The sequence below is a fragment of the Misgurnus anguillicaudatus genome, chromosome 21 (genome assembly GCF_027580225.2).
Source record: "Misgurnus anguillicaudatus chromosome 21, ASM2758022v2, whole genome shotgun sequence".
Taxonomy (NCBI): domain Eukaryota; kingdom Metazoa; phylum Chordata; class Actinopteri; order Cypriniformes; family Cobitidae; genus Misgurnus; species Misgurnus anguillicaudatus.
The window spans coordinates 10,768,540-10,788,208 of record NC_073357.2 but is presented as its reverse complement, the minus strand read 5'-3'; the positions used below and the strand labels follow the sequence as shown (position 1 = coordinate 10,788,208).

The 19,669-nt window shown below is 35.9% G+C and overlaps 2 long non-coding RNA genes across 2 annotated transcripts; one reads left to right on the top strand and one right to left on the bottom strand.

Annotated features, from left to right (window-relative positions):
* Positions 1-1,953: 1,953 nt before the first annotated feature.
* Positions 1,954-3,616, top strand: LOC141353126 (uncharacterized). The gene is made up of 2 exons (XR_012360145.1): positions 1,954-2,211; positions 2,675-3,616. It is a non-coding gene; the product is annotated as an uncharacterized lncRNA (long non-coding RNA).
* Positions 3,617-13,608: 9,992 nt separating this feature from the next.
* Positions 13,609-14,666, bottom strand: LOC129444014 (uncharacterized). The gene is made up of 3 exons (XR_012359945.1): positions 14,616-14,666; positions 14,391-14,544; positions 13,609-14,307 (listed from the first exon to the last, which is right to left on the bottom strand). It is a non-coding gene; the product is annotated as an uncharacterized lncRNA (long non-coding RNA).
* Positions 14,667-19,669: the final 5,003 nt, after the last annotated feature.

Sequence of the window (19,669 nt, the reverse complement as noted above, 5' to 3'; positions counted from 1 at the left end):
TCACACACACTCACACACGCTGGTTTGTTGAATTCTGACTGCATGTTGAACGTTTTCTGCCCCACTTTTACAATCTCCAGGTCCTGGAGCCATCCATCTATAAAAGAAGACCTATATATGTGTGTGTGTGTGTGTGTGTGTGTGTGTGTGTGTGTGTGTGTGTGTGTATATATATATATATATATATATATATATATATTTATGTATGTATATATTAGGGCTGTCAAAATTAACGCGTTAATAGCGCGTTAACGCAAATTCATTTTAACGCAACTAATTTCATTAACGCCGATTAACGCAACGCGAAATTTCTGTTTGACCCTTGGTCCAGCCCCTAGTTGAATGAACAGAGACGCAGACAAATGGGATCCTGTCTAAATGATTCAAAGGTTTTCATAGATATAAGAACATTAACCAAATCGTCTAGCAAATCCAATGCTCTAAATGCTCGTTGGACATCTGAAATGATCTATATTTATACGTCTGAGGTGTAACGTTTCCATCCTCCTAATGCTTAATCTAATGCAAGATGCGTCTCAATTCATTTTGGTTTCGCTTTTATGCATGACTTAGAAAATAGACTGCAGGACTTGCTTGATGTTAAAAGAGTCATTAAGAGAGATAAAGTTCGGTACCTGATTATTGTTAAAGAGTTATTAAGAGCGACAAGACTCAAAAGCGATCTCCTCACGCTAACTGACTGACATCTGAAGCGCGTGCACACAGACGCGCGAGTGCGCGACCCGGATATATAGACATCTACACAAAATTAAAGTTTTACAAATATCTGCTTTGATAAGAATTCACGCAGGTAGGATCTATAATCTGTTATGTTTTAAGTAAATGTTTGGTTAACTGTTGGGTAAAAATATCTGATGTGTAACATTATATTCGATCACTTAGATTTTAAGCAGTCTGTCACAATGTCAATCAAACAAAAGAAAAAAAGTTTAACATATATTGATTGTTTTTGCTTTGTGTGTGCTAAATCTTATAGTTTTATCAGTGATTTTAAGGTATTGATGTGGTAATTTAATGTATGGATGTGGTGATTTTTCTGGTAATTTAACTTTGCTGACTCTTTCAACTTCAAACAGGTGTAGTTCTGTCTTATTTTGTTATATTCCACCAAATCATGCATTGTTCTATGTTTTAATAGAGAATGTCAAAATATATACAACAATTTCTTTGAAAATTTGCTAATTTCGACTAAATTTGACAGCACATGTCAAAAATGATGCAGCATCAAATAAAAATGGAGAAAGAAAATTCTTCTTAAAGGAAAATGCATATACAAAACAATGGCTTGATGGTTCTGTTAAAAATGTAAACAGGCTGTTGTTAACATACATTTGCATAAAGCATCTATATATGTATATATGATCAGAGTATTAAAAACCTGAAAAGTGTTAAATTAGGGTAAATTTAGAACGGATAAAAATGTGCGATTAATTTGCGATTAATCGCGAGTTAACTCATGAAATCATGCGATTAATCTAGATTAATTTTTTTAATCTATTGACAGCCCTAGTAAATATATATATATATATATATATATATATATATATATATATATATATATATGTGTATATATAAATACAGTCGTGCTCAAAATTATTCATACCCTTTGTAAATATAACGAAGGCTGTAAAAAAAAAATCTGCATTGTTAATACTTTTGATCTTTTATTTAAAGAATCTACAAAAATCCAACCTTTTATTGGAGAATAATAATTTCTCTCATAATGAAATTTTCCCCAATTTAAAATCATTATTCTGTATACATATCTAACAATATTTTCTTTAGCCTGTTGCATTTTGTAGGATTATGTTGTTTTTCACAAATTGCTATGTAGTGTTGCAATAAGGTGTTAAAATATTTATTGGTAACACTATTTAGATTCAATTTCGATCACTTTGGACTTTTTACTAATGTAAAGTCGTTTTGAACTTATTCACCTTATTTTTCACGACAACAAGGGCGGCGCCATTTCGCTCATTTTGTCAACGTTCTTCCGGCCGCATAGACGATGAGCAGCTGAGGCAGTGACTGAAGGCGACGCGTTAAAGCTTAAAAAGCTCGCCCGAGCGCCTTTATGTTTCTTTCTTGCCAATTTTAAGCCAACTGAGGAATACCCTTATCCCAAGGTTCGACTACGATGTTCCGGTAACTTTAAACCACGCCGGGTGTTGAAAAGGTGGCCAGTTTCAGGTAAGCTATCTTAGCTAACTTTGTGCTCGTTCGCCTAAAGTTAGATTTGTGAAGTCCGTTCTACAAATACACTTAAGATCAGTAACGTTAGTTTATAAAATGCAACTATTTGAATGGTTTTAATTGTCCACCTATATTTTTATATTTACGATAGTACAACGAGATATTATAGTACATTGCATTCTTACAGTAGCCCACGTGATTCCTACAAGTTACTGAGATTTCAGATGCTAGAATGTCAGTTCATTTCTCATTCAGATATTGATAATGACCTATTAAACAACGTATTATTTAACACTGAAGTTAAAGGTTGTGTGTATAATGTTACTGTCTCTTTTTAATGCATCTCTCTCTTACACACTGTTCTGTTTAAGTATGGGTGCCATTTATATATTAATTCTCATGATGCAAGTTTATTTTAAATACTAACATAGAAATGTTTATGGTTATATTGTTTTCACAGATGCATTGATGTGTAGTGATGCAGTGGACAACTGTGAGGATGATACAATCAACATGTTCCTAAACTGTGATGCAGAAACACAATGGGAGGATCCATCCGTCTCTGACCACAACTACACTTTAAAATCACAACTCAACCTGAAGCAACCTACATCTGATATGGGAAAACAATGGTGCGGTTTCCCGGACAGGGCTTATCCTGGTCCCAAGCTAAAATGCATATTTGAGCTACAATAATTTAAAAACACCTTTTACTGACATACCTCAACATATATGAGTGCCATTGTTTTGTCACAAGATGCGCACCAGTCTTGTTTTTTTTTTTGTAGGGTTTGTTTGTAAAAACTAAAATGTCCTAATATAATTAAATCCTAATCCTGTAAACCCTGTCCGAGAAACTGCTTCAATGTGTTGAGCTGGCACAAATGTACAAATCTCTACTGAGAAACAACCATCTTTGGTTCAGCTTTACACAGGGTTGATATTGCATCCATTACACAGTCGCCAAGCACTTTACCAGTACATACACCAACAGCTTCCAGAAAAACACTTGGGATCAGCTCCTGATGACTCCGATAAAGCTGTGTCTTAATTTATTGCAGGGTGGTCTTGCTTTACCTGTTGTAAAGTTACATTAAACCTTCATATGTGATCAGATGTCATGCAGTGATATTAAACATTTACAGTGTGATCAGATGTTGTGCATTTATATTAAACCTTTACAATGTGATCAGATGTTGTGCATTTATATTAAACCTTTACAATGTGATCAGATGTTGTGCATTTATATTAAACCTTTACAATGTGATCAGATGTTGTGCATTTATATTAAACCTTTACAATGTGATCAGCTGTTACATGTCATGCAGTTATATTAAACATTTACTATGTGATCAGATGTAACCTGCCATGCAGTTATATAAACCTTTACAGTGTGATCAGATATTATCTGTAAGGAATTTCTTAAACCATATGTGAGCTTTGTAGATTCCACTTAAAAGGATTTAAGTCTCCTGATTTGAAGGAATAAGTGTTGGCAAGTTTGCAAATGAATTCTATCATGGTACCACATAAAAACGAAATAGTTATTGGACTGGCTAAGGTGCACATTTGCTATAAAAAAGACGAAATCACTGTGTAAATATTGGTAGACATACTTTTAATAATTTTCAATGTTGCTCCATCAACTCCTGACAGGACGAGGTAATTAAATATACCAGGTTACTTGCCGCGGCCGCTTCATATCGTCTAACCACGAGACGATTGATGGGACAATATAAGACTATCCGAGCGTCGTATGAAGTTTTAACCGTGCTCCTAATTTAAAACATTTACAGCAGTAGCGATATTTGTCATTTCGCTAAAGTTATAGTGAACTACAAACAATCTTTTAACCACCAAACTAACCACCGAATGCACTGTGCCATATGAGCAGCGGAAGTCGGTTGACAAAATGCGGAAGAGCGAAGAATTAAAAAGGGGCGTGGCGGAATAAGGTGAATACTTTCTTCTGCCATACCCCCCTCTCCTTCTTCTCACTTACCCAACCAGGCTGCCTCCTCACTATTTCTTGTCATTGCCTGCAGGTGAGAGCTGTGGTGAGGCAGCAAGGCATTCGTCAAGGCCAGCATGTCAGCCAGTTAACTGCCACTTTCTAGAGGGTCAAGTTTCTCAAACTTCCAGTTTGAGATGGTCAAGCAGTTTGACAGGTCTCCTCCTCCATTCTACACTGAATTCAGGACTATAGGCAGCTTCCTGTAACAAGGAGTTTGGAGAGCTTACTGGGAGACTGCTGACGTGTGTTATGCTCCTTTGATAATATAATCTTTCTTCTTATAAGGGTCATTTTATGTAACCTGAAAGGGCATGTCTGGTTTAATTTGACTGCTATTGTTGACCTGCTATTTTATTAAATTAATAAATGTAATATTAATGTAATATTAAATCCCATAGTCTCTAAATGTATTTTTCATTAAGTGAATTACAAACTATTTATTAGGACAATAAAATTAGCAATAATTTCCTGTATTTTGTTCTATATGTATGCTATATATTTAATATATTATTAATGTATTTTATTTGTGAATTTTGTCTTATAAACTGCTTTAAAATATGCTGTATAAATAAATTTTAATTGAAATTTTGTTCATGGTATTGTATTTTAACAGACATGGTCATTTTGAACTGTGGTTGTAAAAAAATATGGTAGTAGATTCTTTCTTTTTTTGTGGTTATTTTTCAATTTAGATTAGCGAAAGCCAGATGGCACTGTTGTATTTTTTCCTTTTGAGTCTGCAAGGGCTTTGAAACACCTTACTATGGGTTTAAAGCATTGGTTTCCAGTCCTAGGGATCCACAGCACTGCACTTTTTGTTTTTCTCTGACCCAGTTCAATATATTGATCTCTGATAATGAGCTGACGATTTTAATCAGGTATGTGTTAAAATAAGGAAAACATCCCAAATGTGCAGTTCTCTGCGTCCCCCGGACCAAAATTGGGTCTAGTGTAATAAATGTCAAACCCACTGGTCTCAGTTCATAAAAACATATAACATGACCTTTAACTGATTTTGACATGGTCAGCCATGTCTGGGGGAGTGTTCCAATGCATATATGGCAAGGTGGATGTGGAAAGTTAACTTACCGGATGTGTTTAAACACCAACATAAACGTATTCAGGAGAACAATTATAGGTCAGATGGAGGAAATACAGGATTCATAGTCAAGCTATCAAAATCATATTCTGTACTTCTTGTCAATGTGTCTGAATAGCACAGAATAAATGCTTGCTAAACAATGCTTGAATTACCTGTTTTGAATATAGTACATACTTTCATATACTGATTTGAATAAACTGGGCTCTCTGTTGTTATATTCTGTAGTTATTAGAAGCGGAAGTGAACAGAGGTTCTACTATGACCCTATACTTGACCCTTATCTTACTAGAATTGGACACTAGACCAGCTGACTATTGCCTTACATTCAGCACTCAAAGCAAATTAATTGTGTTTTTTATTATGCTGGGAGTACTACATAATTCTAAGAAATCAGTCTAGCACTGTCTGCCACCCATCCATGATTCTGCAGCACAAAAACTTTTTTTGACAAGAGGATGGTAATGGAGATGAAACGTCCTCCATTTTGGTTTTAACTCAATTTCCTCCATAAAAATTTGATGTTCGTCTAATGCTGGAACTGCATGGGAGAAATTCAGTTTCTATGGTGCTGATTAAAGATTGATCACGTACATTTAATCCTTCACCTAAAAGAGTGGTGGAGGCAGTGTGAATGTGCATGCCTATTGTGTTTGGGTAGATAGAGGCCCTGAAAAAATGAAGAGATGAAGCATATTATGCTTTCTGTGTTCCAACAGAGCATGGGAGGTTGATTTTGCATTATTTGTAAGGTAATCTTATTTAGTTATAGGAAGTTACACAAAGACAAGTGAGGATTTAACACATCAAGAAAGAGTGAAGAGAATAAATAACTTTCAAAAAGTACGTAGCCTATAAGCAAACTTACGAAGAAATAGTATGAGTTGTATAGTATGAGTAGAGTTGTTAAACAGGAATCTCATTGGCTCTGTGGTGGTCGGTGACAGTGCAACCCTGGACGTCTGCTTGGATTGCTTATGTTTTGATGTATCAATGGCAGCAGTTTCGTGTGTGCCCGCCCGGACAGGGAAGCTCAGTCAGGGCACAGAATGGCTTCTGGCAGTTCCGACTGAATGGTACATTTTATGTGATTCACAACACATGCTCACAATGAAAATGAACTAATTACACTGAGAGAACAGGCATGTATGAACCAAGAAGGATTTTAAAGAGGTGATTCATTTTTTATGTGCATTTTTTGTTGTTTGATGGTAGCCTATGTGATTGTGCATGCAGGCAAATTACGCTCTTATAACATATTTAAGTAAGTAATTAACCAATGATAACAAAATATCAGGGTTTCCATATGATACACGCTGAAGCTAAGCTATATCAGACTGGGAAACAATGCTTCTATTTACAGTACCAACAGCTTATTGTTTTCCAGAACTGTTAACAAACAAATGATTGAATGTCCTTCATTAAATGTACTATATGTGTACTGGTTCAAATATGTAGGCCTATACTTTTAAGTTGGCTAAAATATAGACTTAAACGTATTCTACTTACACCAATTGTTTTACCAGAATGTACATGTAATCACACCATCTTTATTAAATACACAAGCCATGTATGGACAAAACTATAATAATGTATTGAATTTATAATTCAAGATGTCATTTAAATTATATAATTATATAGAGTTTAAATATTTAAATAGGCTATTTTTGTTAGAACTTTCTTTGTTATTTAGAAAATATTTTATTAAATGTCTTTTAATTCCTTTGGCCATGAATGAATTATTCATGGTGTCAGTAAGCAGATAAAGGAAATGATTAGATTTTCCAGACAGCCTGAGACGCTTATGTGCCACTCGATTTGCAGACATCAGCCAGTTGCTTTTACACACTGATTGGGAGGACACACAGCAAGCTGGCCGAATAAAGGTAAAACATTTTAATGCAAAATAATTCATTTTTTTTTTTTACATATTTTTGTAAGTTTTATGAAACAGGTAATTAAAACAATGATTTGAATTTGTACTTATGACTTATTTTGTGTTTTTTAATATCCTAATAAAATTAAATGTTTAATTTTGATATTCCATATTATAAACGGGGCAGAAATAGGACCATGAGCTACAGTGCATCATCTCCCTTGCGTGGTGCATTCACAGTTCACTGGCATCTGGACACTAATGCGATGAGACTAGGAAACCTTTACAGCAACAAACAGGGATATAGTATCAGGGAAGGCTGACCGAGCCGTGAACCGCAGCCCTAACACGGAGCAAATTAACATCAACAAAAATAGCACTGCGTTTTTAGATCACTTATGTGTGAAGCAGCAAATGCAGCCGGCGGTGTCAGCTCCTTTTAGCTCACAGATGCATAGCAAATCCCCCGTGTACCTGACGGGCCGGGTCAGGACTTTGGGCATGGTTGGTTCGGACGGGTGGAACAGAACGACTGTATGACGAATTTGCAGAATAATAACATGAACCTGCGTTTCTGGTAAACTACTGTATCTTGCCCTTTGCTTTACCCACCATCTTCCCTCCCACTTTAACACCGCTTTCCATGTCCATTTTACAATAAGAAACCAATGACAATCACAACTTTCAAACATAACATCATTTAAATACAAGGTACTATGTACAGCCGCTAGGATTCTTCATGCTAATTTCATTACCTGTTTTAACAGTTTAATCTTTTGAAAGTTTATGATTTCAGCTAATTCTCAGAAATGATCAATGATTGTACCAACACAGAAATGCAGACAGACAACATCTGATTCTGAGGGGGACATATTCATCTTGTTTTTCACAACAACAAGGGCGGCACAATTGCGTTCCTTTTGTCATCTTACTTCCAGCTATGAGGGACTTCTACTTCCGGCCGCATAAAGATGTGGAGCACCTGAGGCAGTGGCTAAAGGCGTTAAACTTGAAACACTGCCCCTTATGCTTGTTTGTAATAATTTTAATGGATAGGAAGCCAACTGACGAACACCCTTATCCTGAGAAATGATTCAGCTACGATGTTCCGGTAACTTAAAGAAGCTACGCCGTGTGTTGAAAAGGTTGTCAGTCCCAGGTAAGCTAACTTGGCTAGCTACGTCCTTGCTAGCCTAATGTTAGATTTGTAAAGTATGTTCGATAAATACACTTAAAGGTATAGCGGAAGATTTTCCCGAATTATTTAAAAGAACCGCCCCTAAATATTTTTTAGAAAATGCACACGCAACACTCTCCCTCCTCCCGAGAGGGAACGCCTGTTAAACGCGTGCACGAGACAGAGAGAGAGAGAGAGAGAGCATGCAGGAGCTCAGTTCTTCTCTACGCTCTGTTTACAAGTTGTTGTCGGCATGTTTACCGTGTCTGTGCGGTTCTTGACTTGTGCCAGGGCTAGCATCGCTAATCATAGCTTACATCAACTTTTACTAGCAGTGATTTTAAATGGATTTCTCCAAATAGCAAAATGTACCTTTCCAGTAGAAACTTCGTGTGGGAAGCCCAACCTGTCCTTTTAGCTCACGCCAGCGTGTGAAATAGTCTCCCATAAACACTCTGGTCTTGTTTCTTTCTTTATAGTCCTTTCTTTTCTTGTCATACAATTCGTAGACACTTTTTCTCTTGCGACCCTCAGACATTTTGAAAAAAACACAGTGAGAACGCGACCTTCAATGAATGGTTGAAACCGTAGGACAACACACATACACGTGAAGGTGCGCATGTGCAGAAAGCGAACCTAGAGGTGAGCACGTACGACGGTTATACATCAACATATAATCAGAATGATTGACATCTGGGATGACCAATAACAGTGGAGTTCCACTCGGAAAACGAAAATCTTCCGCTATACCTTTAAGATCAGTAACGAGTTAGTTAACAACAAATCTTGCATAGAGACAGAGCGCAGCGCGTCACAACCTGAAAACCACGCCCACCGGGGGGGGAAAGCAATCCAACAGTCTCCATTGACTTTGTATTGCAAAAGGCCGCCTCCTTGTCATTTCTGACTTATAACAAAAAACTGAATAATGCCTAAAAGCTGCTTTGGGACAATATGTACAGCTAACAAGCCAAAGAACACAGAAATAAGTTTTTATAAGCTGTCGAGCCGTAAAACCCAGTCTTTAAGGAGAAGAAAGTGGATCGCCGATTACGTTTCCACCTATTGGACGCAGTTTTACTAATAGGAGTACTATGAAAAATTGCCTGTTTCCATTTCTGTGTCTAAACGCTCGTTTTTTGAAGACGACAGCTTATAAAAAATCATTTATTTATTTTTTGGCGTGTTAGATGTACACCTTGTCACACAGCAGCTTTTAGGTATTATTCTGTTTTTAAGTTTAATCTGTAAATAAGTTTTTATAAGCTGTCGACCCCAAAAAACGAGCGTCTAAAGACACAAAAATGGACACAGGCAACTTTTCATAGTACTTCTATTAGTAGAACTGCGTCCACTAGGGGGAAACGTAGTCGGCGATCCACTTTATTCTCCTTAAAGGCTGGGTTTTACGGCTCGACAGCTTATAAAAACTTATTTCTGGGTTCTTTGGCTTGTTAGCTGTACATATTGTCACACAGCAGCTTTTAGGCATTATTCAGTTTTTTGTTATAAGCCAGAAATGACAAGGAGGCGGCTTCTCGCAATACAAAGTCAATGGAGACGGTTGGATTGAATTCCCCCCCGGTGGGCATGGTTTTCAAATTTGCATAACTGCGCTCTGTCTCTATGATTTACATTGCCCACCTATAATTTTCATATTTGCATACAAGATATTATTGTACATTCACGTGATTCCTGCAAGTTACTGATATTTCAGATGCTAGCAGATCAATTGATTTACATCTGACATGATACCATTATGCCCCTGATCTGTGATGCAGAAACACAATGGAGTAGGCCCAGATTGGCTAATCGGGAGAATTTTGTGGGTCAATCTTTTTTTGCTGTAAGAGCCGGTATTGTAATGCTACGTGGTTGAAGTTTGCTGTCCTTAGCTTGCACACACAGCAGCCCCACTTGCATAATTTACCCGTGGGAGATGTCCCCACCACTTTATGCCCAAGTTTGTTGTGTCCGGGCCACTTATTGGAAGAATTCTTGCATTCTAACATCTAAAATAAATGGAAATGCAGGACGCAACATTTCTTCTGTTTTTCAAAGTGCTCGGCATTTGCCTTGCTACATGTCCCACTAGCTGTAAACATGAGTTTTGTTTCAAACTTGTCTATTTTTGAGTGCGCTTGCAGTGCATCTGTATTTAAAATAAACTTGAGCGCAATTTAATGCGAACAGCCCATAAAGGAAAAGGATCTACATATCGTAATTCTTCAAAGTCATAGATGTAACAATGAATCGTCTATGAATTGTCATTATCATCTATTGCAAGAGTATTTCATCTGTTTCCCCTGAATACTTGATAAATCTAACTTGTGTATTGTATATCAGGGCTTTTCAAACTTTTCAACCCAAAAGGTACATTACATTAATTTAGTAATTTAGCAGACGCTTTTGTCCAAAGCGACTTACAAATGAGGTAACAATAGAATGGTAAATGGACTGCATTTATATAGCGCTTTTAACAGACCCATGGCCATCCAAATCGCTTTACAATTTTGCCTCACATTAACCCATTCACTCACATATTCATACACCGATGGCGGAAAGCAATTAGAGCAACACAAAAACAGCAATACATACAGTAAGTGCACTAGAACTTGTCTCATCAAGTCAAACATAGTGTACATAGCCAAGGGTTAGTAGTTGTTTTTTTATGACAGAAGATAAAGAAAGAAAAATAGAAAAAGACATTAGCAGGTGAGGTGTTGACAGAAGAGATGGGTTTTTAGCAGATTCTTACAGACGGCTACAAAGTCAGCAGATCTTGTAGTCACCTGAAGCAACCTACATCTGAATACAATGGGGCAGTTTCCCGGACAGGCCTGATCCCAGGCTAAAATGCATGTTTGAGCTACTATAATTTAAAAGCACCTCAATGTATATAAGTGCTATTTATTTCTCAGGATGCACATTAGTCTTGTTTTTGTAGCGTTTGCTTGTTAAAATTTAAATCGTCTAATATAACTAAGTCCCAGTCCTGTAAACCCTGTCCTGGAAACTGCCCCAATGTGTTAAGATGGCACCAATGTACATAATTCTGCTGAGAAACAACCACCTTTGTCAGCTTTACACATATTGTACATTTGATATTGGATGCATTGCATTCAGTTGCTGAGCACTTTACCAATGCATACACCAACAGCTTCCAGCAATACACTTGGGATCTGCTCCTGATGACTCTGATGAAGCTGCGCCTTAATTGTTTTTTTAAACCTTTACAGTGTGACCAGATGTTACCTGTTATGCAGTTATATTAAACCTGTACAATAGACCAAATGTTAACTGTTGTGAATAGTTATTTATAAACAGGGCTTTCATGCATTCACCATGAGACACACGCATTTCAGTCAGTTAACACGCTCACACAACACACCTTGTATTTGTCACGCTGAGAAGTAAGAGATAAATTGTCCTGCTAAACAATTAATGGACGAGGCGCAGGCATACGCAGGGCAGTTCTACAGTTTTTACAACAGTTTTTTAAGTGTGCTCAAATTTACGCAGCGCCGCAAGGACTGACAAGCAGATGACATCATAGTACTGCAAGAAATCTTGCGTAGGAGGCTGATTTCAAAATGCTCTCACGTTACTCTGATGTCATCCACTTGTCGTTTCTTGCAGCGCCTCGCCTCATGAAGTCGTACACACCTATTAATGCAATCAGAAAGAAATGAGAAGTTGTTTCTGGTTAAATTATATTATCCCGCTGCAAGCACTTTCTAAAATGGATTTAGTGGAAGTTGGATGAGCAAGATCCGATGAATGTGGTAGAAATAACCAATTTTTTTAAGCATTTTGATTTTACTATTCTTGGACGAAATCATTGCCTTTGATCAAAGACACTAAGAGCTAATATTGGGGAATAAAGCCAAATTCGTGTTAAATTATTATTGATTCAGACAAAAACTCCAACAGCTTTGCAACTAGAAGCTTTAGTTACCTGAAACTAAGAAAAGTAGGAGAGGCTTCCTGAAATTAATGTAATAGAGATGCATTTTATTATTATTGCCCTTTCATCATTAAAGGCGCTCTAAGCGAATCTGTGTGATGTTCCTTCCTGTTGACGTTTGAAGTGTTGTCAAACAAAACGGAGCGTAGCTAACTCCTCCCCTCCCCCTCCCTTCCGTGCTTTCTGAATGAGTCATGAACGCGCCCAACCCCCACTTCCAAATCCTTCTTGTCGTTTATTGGCTGGAACACTTTGTTGTGTTTCGTGGTGGTAGGTGTGACCACTCTGTTTTTGTTGCAGTTTGCACAGCCTGGGCTGTCTGCAGAGACCGCGTTTTTTTACAGTGTGTTCAGAGGACAGGCAGCTAGCAGATAGTGAGGAGATGTTTACCCTATGAAACAAAAAATGTTTTATGGCCCTAAAACGCGTGAATTCACTTAGAACACCTTTAAATGTTTTGCATTACTGTATATGTACAGTAAGCTCAAGTTAAAAAAGTACAATTCCATAATCTACTTAAAGTGCTCTATTTTCATGTACTAATTTTGTAATTAATATATAGCCTACATTTTTCATGTACGTATCCCTGCAGCCCAGAGACTGCAGGTGGGAGGAGCTTAGGTCACAAGTGGGAGGAGCTTATGCCACAAGTAGGAGGGATTTTAGAAATGTGCAAGTAGGTGAAGTTTACGCAGCAAATGGGACAGCGGTGAATGAGTATGGATCGAAGTAGCAACAGTAATGAAAATAAACGATTAAATTTTACGTTCCTTATCATGGTCTGATTTCTTACAGCTTTGTTATTATTATGTGTGTCCAATACCAGTCACTGTCAATGATGAAGTCACGTCTTTACACCATTTACCATACCTAAAGTGATGGTGTTTTAAATTCATCAGGCTGTAGGCCTTATTCAAGCACATTTCTGAAGCTCCATATTCTACAATATCAAGTAAATGAACATATTAAAATGTGATGCAACTGGACTCAGTGAAGTGAATGTGTAAATACATGAAAAACGTGGCTAATGTAAAAAAAAGTTACCATCAATCTGATAAAAACATAAAAATAAAAATACTTTTTTTTAAATAGCAGACTAATGTTCTTCTGAACGTGTTACACATATATTAAATTTAAATTATTTTTTTCAATAAATAAAATCAGGTCACTCAGAATTGATTGCAAAAGTGTTTATTTTATTATTTTTTGTCTTTTTTGTTTATGTAAGAAAACTATATCAGGTCATTAGAACTGATCTGCATGCAGTCAAAACTGCAAAATCCAGGGTGGAAGGTTTTTGAATAAATGCCCTGGAGCTCACCTCCCTTCCCCTTCCCAGCATAACCTGATGGATACACAAGAAGCACAATAAGAACTAGGGTTTATAGTTGACAATGAACATTTACAAACATTAAGAATAATTTCTCAGCTCTGTAGGTCCATGCCATGCAAGTGAATGGTGTCCAGAACTTTTAAACCTTAAAGGAATGACATAAGTAAATTAGATTTGTAGTTTTCCTTTAGACCAGTGGTTTTCAAACTGGGGGCCACAAGATGGTGCCAGGGGGGCCCCAGTTTTATGACATTTTATAAAATACATTAATTTATCATGAATTCTGTGTAATTAAACCGCAAAAAATAAGGCTACTAAGGCCACTACTTTTTTGTATAATTTAATGTTTTTTTATTAAAATGTTGAGTTTTAGAACAGTTTTTTGTCACAAATTTTCTTTGGGGGGCCGCGAAGGAATGCACCATGCACAAGGGGGGCCACACGCTGAAAAAGTTTGGGAACCACTGCTTTAGACTAACAACTAGTTTATTCATCACCAATTTACACAAAAAGTACCAGGTGTGCAGCATTTGTACTCAAACCCACACTCCAAACAAGTGGAGATTGAGTACATCTTCCAGAAGAGCTGTTTGTAGTGAGACGACTTATTTTTCCAGCATGTAACACCTGAGGTGAAAAAAATTAACATAACATTTAACATTATCAATGATGTTCTTGTTAGCATTTTATTTTTTAAGGTCAATATTTACTTTCTAGCCATAAGAAGTGTGCCTGATTCTTGAACTTGTCATCCCCAACTATGTCCCTGAAGCTTGAGCAAGTCAATGACAAGGTCAGGTAGGCAGCATCTCCTTCTTGAAAAACAACTTCAAGAAGTATGTTCTTCAGCAACGCTCCTGATAACTGAAAAGATAGCAATAGTTAGCACAGGCCGTTAAAGAATGTTAAAAGCACATTATAGAACATTCAACTACCTTGAAGATGAAGCATAATGGAGGGTCATCATCTTTTAACAACTCATCCTTAAAGAAAAATATAAGTGGATTAAAATTGTTCTATGATACACATTTTAAATCATCATTGCAATTGATTATGCATACCTTGCTAAAAACAGAGGGCACAACAATTAGAATAAAAAAGTGATAAGATTATCTATTAATTTTTAATTTGACAACAAATATCAGCAAAATATAAAAAGCTGACAAAATCAGCTACAACAGATTGTCATGCAACAAAAACAAATAAAGTAATAGAACAAACACAATATTGAAATTAATAAAATGCAAGGATGCATTACATTCATCACAAATTACAGTAAAGACTTTTGTAAATATTGAAAAAAAATCTAATTAATGGTCCAATTTTAAATGATTCACCAATGAATACAACAACATTTCAAAATTTTGCCAACCCCTAATAGTATTAAGAACAGCTATTAAAGGAGATTGATAGAGCAAGTAGGGTTTACACCTGCTGATTTTTATCATCACTGAAACACTTTGCTACTCCTTTTTACTCAAAGGTCTGCAGAATATATTTTTTTACTAAAATAGTGTTATGAGCGAGTCACTAAATCATTCCGTTCCATGTCTTCCCAAACCAGTTTAAAGAGTAGACTGAACAAGATTTATTCACTTGCTTAAAAACACTGTGTGTTAAAAGTACAGCTAATTTTTTCACACTTACTTAATTTTCAAGCAAGATGGCACACCACCATTTCCTATGTTCTTCATGTTATCTGTGTACATAAAGTAATGAATTAGTAAAATTTTCAATTATATTATGCATATAGCTACAAAAACAAATACTTACTTCAGTGAAGTCAAACTTCTGTCCCAGAATAACATACAGTGCATACTATAATATGCAAAGAAACACCAAAAAAAAGTTAAATGGGTAACAGCAATTGATTACACCTCGATGTTTCTCATTTACAGGACATATTATGTACTTCCCATCAAGACAAACACTCCACAGTTATTTGACAGCCTTTGTCTTGCATTGTCCTAGTAATGAAATCAAACACACAATAATTATTAATTGATGTAATAAACACACAACAACTTGCAAATTAAGAACTTTATACATTACAGCAGAAGCTGTGATCATAGTCATGTGGGACATCAAAAAAATCTTTCACTGATAAGTGAACCTAAAACACAATAACATGCGTTTCACATTTATTTCACAGATTTTTATGAGTAATACAGTTTATAAAATAATTATGATATTAAAACAAATGTTTAACATTGTGGATTACGCAGAAAAAAGCATAACTACAATAAAAACTTTTAAAAATGAAACGTTTTAAAAGAATTGGGAGTTGTAAGACATTTACAATTTGAAAATCAATGCAGTCCTAAAACGTACAAAAATTACACTGCTACAATAACTTATTATGGTCTTCAGAATCCATAATGTGGAGAGCAAAATGTAGAAATGGAATGCAGAATAGATTTTGTCATGCATGTTACAGATTTTGTCATTTTTGTGCTAATAAAAAAACTACAAAAATGTATTTGGATACACTTTACCCTTATTCTTTTTAAATACATCAAGACTAAAAACAGGGTACAAACGCCATTATGAAATGGTCTTCTTCAGAACTTATAATGCTTTTTTACTAAATTAAAAACTGTACAGCAAGCTTACCCCATCATTTCAACGGCACGCTGACATGTGAAAGCGTTTTTCTTCTTTGTTTTCTGATCGATTGCAACAAAACGTACACATTACCGCCACCAACTGTGGAGCATAAACCAATAGCTGCTACAACACAGGTGATACTAAATAAACCAATCAAAATCCTCTGGAAGTTTGTACAGCCCACTTGCGGCTAAAGCTCCACCAACTTGCTGCTAACCCACCCATTTGCAGCTGGCTCCGATTTCCGTTTATACCCATCTCACATTTTTTGATCTTTAGTACATTAATATAAAATATGCTAAAATTTAATTTAAAAATGTATTTAGGTACCACTTGAAATAAATTTGAACCCATCTTTGTATGAAAGATGAGTACAAGTTTACTTCAAGTGTATACATTTTTGTAATACGAGATAGTATGTTAATGCATTTCAGTTCATAATCATGATGACATCTCCAAATAACACTGATTAGGACAACTGTGTTTTTAAGATTATCTTGAGTACTAAAAAATATGTTTTGGTATATTATGTAGTGTGTGAAAATAGGGCAATTTAAAGGGATAGTTCACCCAAAAATAAAATCATTCATCATTTTCTCACTCTCATGTTGTTACAAACCTGTATATATTTTTATTGTTCTAAAGAACACAAAGGAAGATATTTTGAAGAATGTTTGTAACCAAACCTTTAAAGAGCCCCATTCACTTAGTAGGAAAAATAATATTCCGGAAGTCAATGGGGTTCATTAACGATTTGTTTACAAAACATTAGGTAAAATTAAACTGATAGCAAAAACTTGAGAATTGGATGGGGCCAAGGGGTCGCTGTCGCAAATACCCTGACCGAAGTAATTTCATTCCAAACATTTGGTAAAACTTGAGAGCCCTGTTTATAAACCTTTGTGACTAGTTATTTGTCAACAAATTCTCAAAACTTATTCCACATATGGTTTTATGTCAAGTTGGCAAATTAATTACATCTTGGCTTATTACATATGAAAATTAATTAATGAATTCTATTTCTTATGATGTATTATTATGTTTTATGTATTATTATTACACGGCTCTCTGGAATGCTTGATTCTGATTGGTCAGTTGAGACATTTGCAGGTTCGTTCTTTTCAAATAATAACCGCTCCAAAGTAATAACGCATAGCCGGTACTACTTGTACGATTAAAATCGCTCCGTTCCAATAAAGATTACTGTTTGGCGCCATCTTGTGACAAACACTGGACAACCACAATTAAGAATGGAAAATTTAGACATTAATTTTAACATGTACGGAAAAAACAAACCATTTAAACAGTGGATAGAAGAACGAACAACGACAAGACACAGAGAGCTTACTAAGACTGAACTTGAAAAAAACAGAGCATGACAGCGACGAAGCCAACACACAAAAAAATACAGAATGGGCATTAAAAGTTCTCAAAGACTGGCTAAAAGAGAAAAATAGTGAAGACAGACAAGTATGAAGCAGAGGATCTTAATAAGGTATTACGATCATTTTATGCATCTGTGCAAAGTTTCGCGGAAGGATAAAAATGTTAGTTTAAAACAAATATGCCAAAAAAAAATTCAAATTCATATTCATGTCCAGTTTTTTTTCTTATGTGGCAAGTAACCATGTAATAAGCGGGATAATGTAGAGGCAGCCGGAAGTTATCAGGTAAATAAGCCCCTTCAGTGTGATACACTGTCGGGGCTTATTTCCCGATAACTACCGGCTGCCTCTACATTATCCCTTACTTATTTGTTTGATGAGACTTGCTGCTGTGACATGCTAATTTTCCCTTTGGGATTAATAAAGTTATCAAATCAAATTAGTGAGTTATTGGACTGGCTGGGGTGCTTTAAAAAGATGCTTTTAAAAAGATGAAATCACCCTCACTTTGTAACAGTGCACAACCCCCTGTGTAAATATTGGTTGGCATCAGTATTTTAATCATTTTCATTGCTGCTCCATCAATTCCTTCTGACAGAATGAGGTAGTTAAATGTCCCTATAGGTTAGCTGTCGAGGCCACTTCTTCATATCGTCAACCCACGTTAACAATGGCGATGGATGGGACAATATGAGAAGAGACCACAAGCAGATTGCAATGAAGGAAAACAACATTTGTGTGTGTGACATTTTATCTGTAGAGGAAAATCTAAAGGGTTGTAATGAAAAAGCAATAGTGACAAGAAGAGATAGAAACAGTTTGAAAAAAAAACCCACACCATTAAGGAAGGGCAGAGCAGTGTAAGACGGGTTGGGGAGGGTCTTAAAAGCTTCTCATGGATCCTGTAAGGTGAGATGTCAGTGCAGAGCATGTCTTACTTTTATTCACACAGGCTTTTATGGGAATTTATTTTCTCAAAAGGACACCTGAATCCTCAACAGTTCACAATCTTCATTTACCAGGAAACTTTCGTTACAGAAGATAAATTAATTGTATAAGTTCACTTACATGGTGTCATAAGTCTGATGACAATGAGTTTCACTGTACAGTAGATTAAATGTTTTAAGATTATATTATTTATTCGAGCAAGCAACACTATTAACACAATTTCTCATGTTTCTTAGGTCAAGGATTTAAACTCCTAGGTTTGTACAACCAAAACATATAACCAGAAAGTAATGCCTTGTTAATCACTAACAAAAGCCTAGTGGCAGCGAGTTTTGCACTGGTAAGCATCACTCACATTTTTTCAGATGTAAAAATCATGCCTTCCTAGTTATTAGTGTTTAATGATTAGGTTCATGTGTACACTTTATTTGCTTATTTATTTTTATTGCATTTGCCCTTAAGGGTTAACTAAAATGTCACTTTAGCAGTTGCAGAGTTGTGATATTGCAGCCTGTGGGCTTAATAGGCATTAAAAACGCTAAGCCAAAACCTTTTACATTAAAAAATATCTCTGGGAAAATACTTTTTCTGTCTTTTTCAGTGCACAAGGGTCAAATATTGTACGTTATTTGCACATTGGGTGCCATGAAGCAACACCATGAAGTGTCACGATGTGTGATGCAGTGACGTTCTAAAATGAAAACAATACATTCATACTGGGCGCGATCAGTCGTGTCGCGATCGCGTGGATTTATTTTTCGACCGCGTGAATTATTTTTAGATTTGAGCTTTAAATGACATGCCCTGACCTGCTGTTGTTTCACAGAATGGCAACATGGGGAGCTCAAACACAGAAAACTAAGTTGACAGTCAACAAAATGCTGAGCATACATACAAATGTATAACTTATATATTTTTCATATTATATGTTTATCGATTACATTCGCATCAAATCTGCTTAATCCCACTGTCAGGCCATTCAGAAATACTGTTTTTTATAAAATAATCTATTTTAAAAAATGATAAAAATGCTAATTAACAAGTAATCA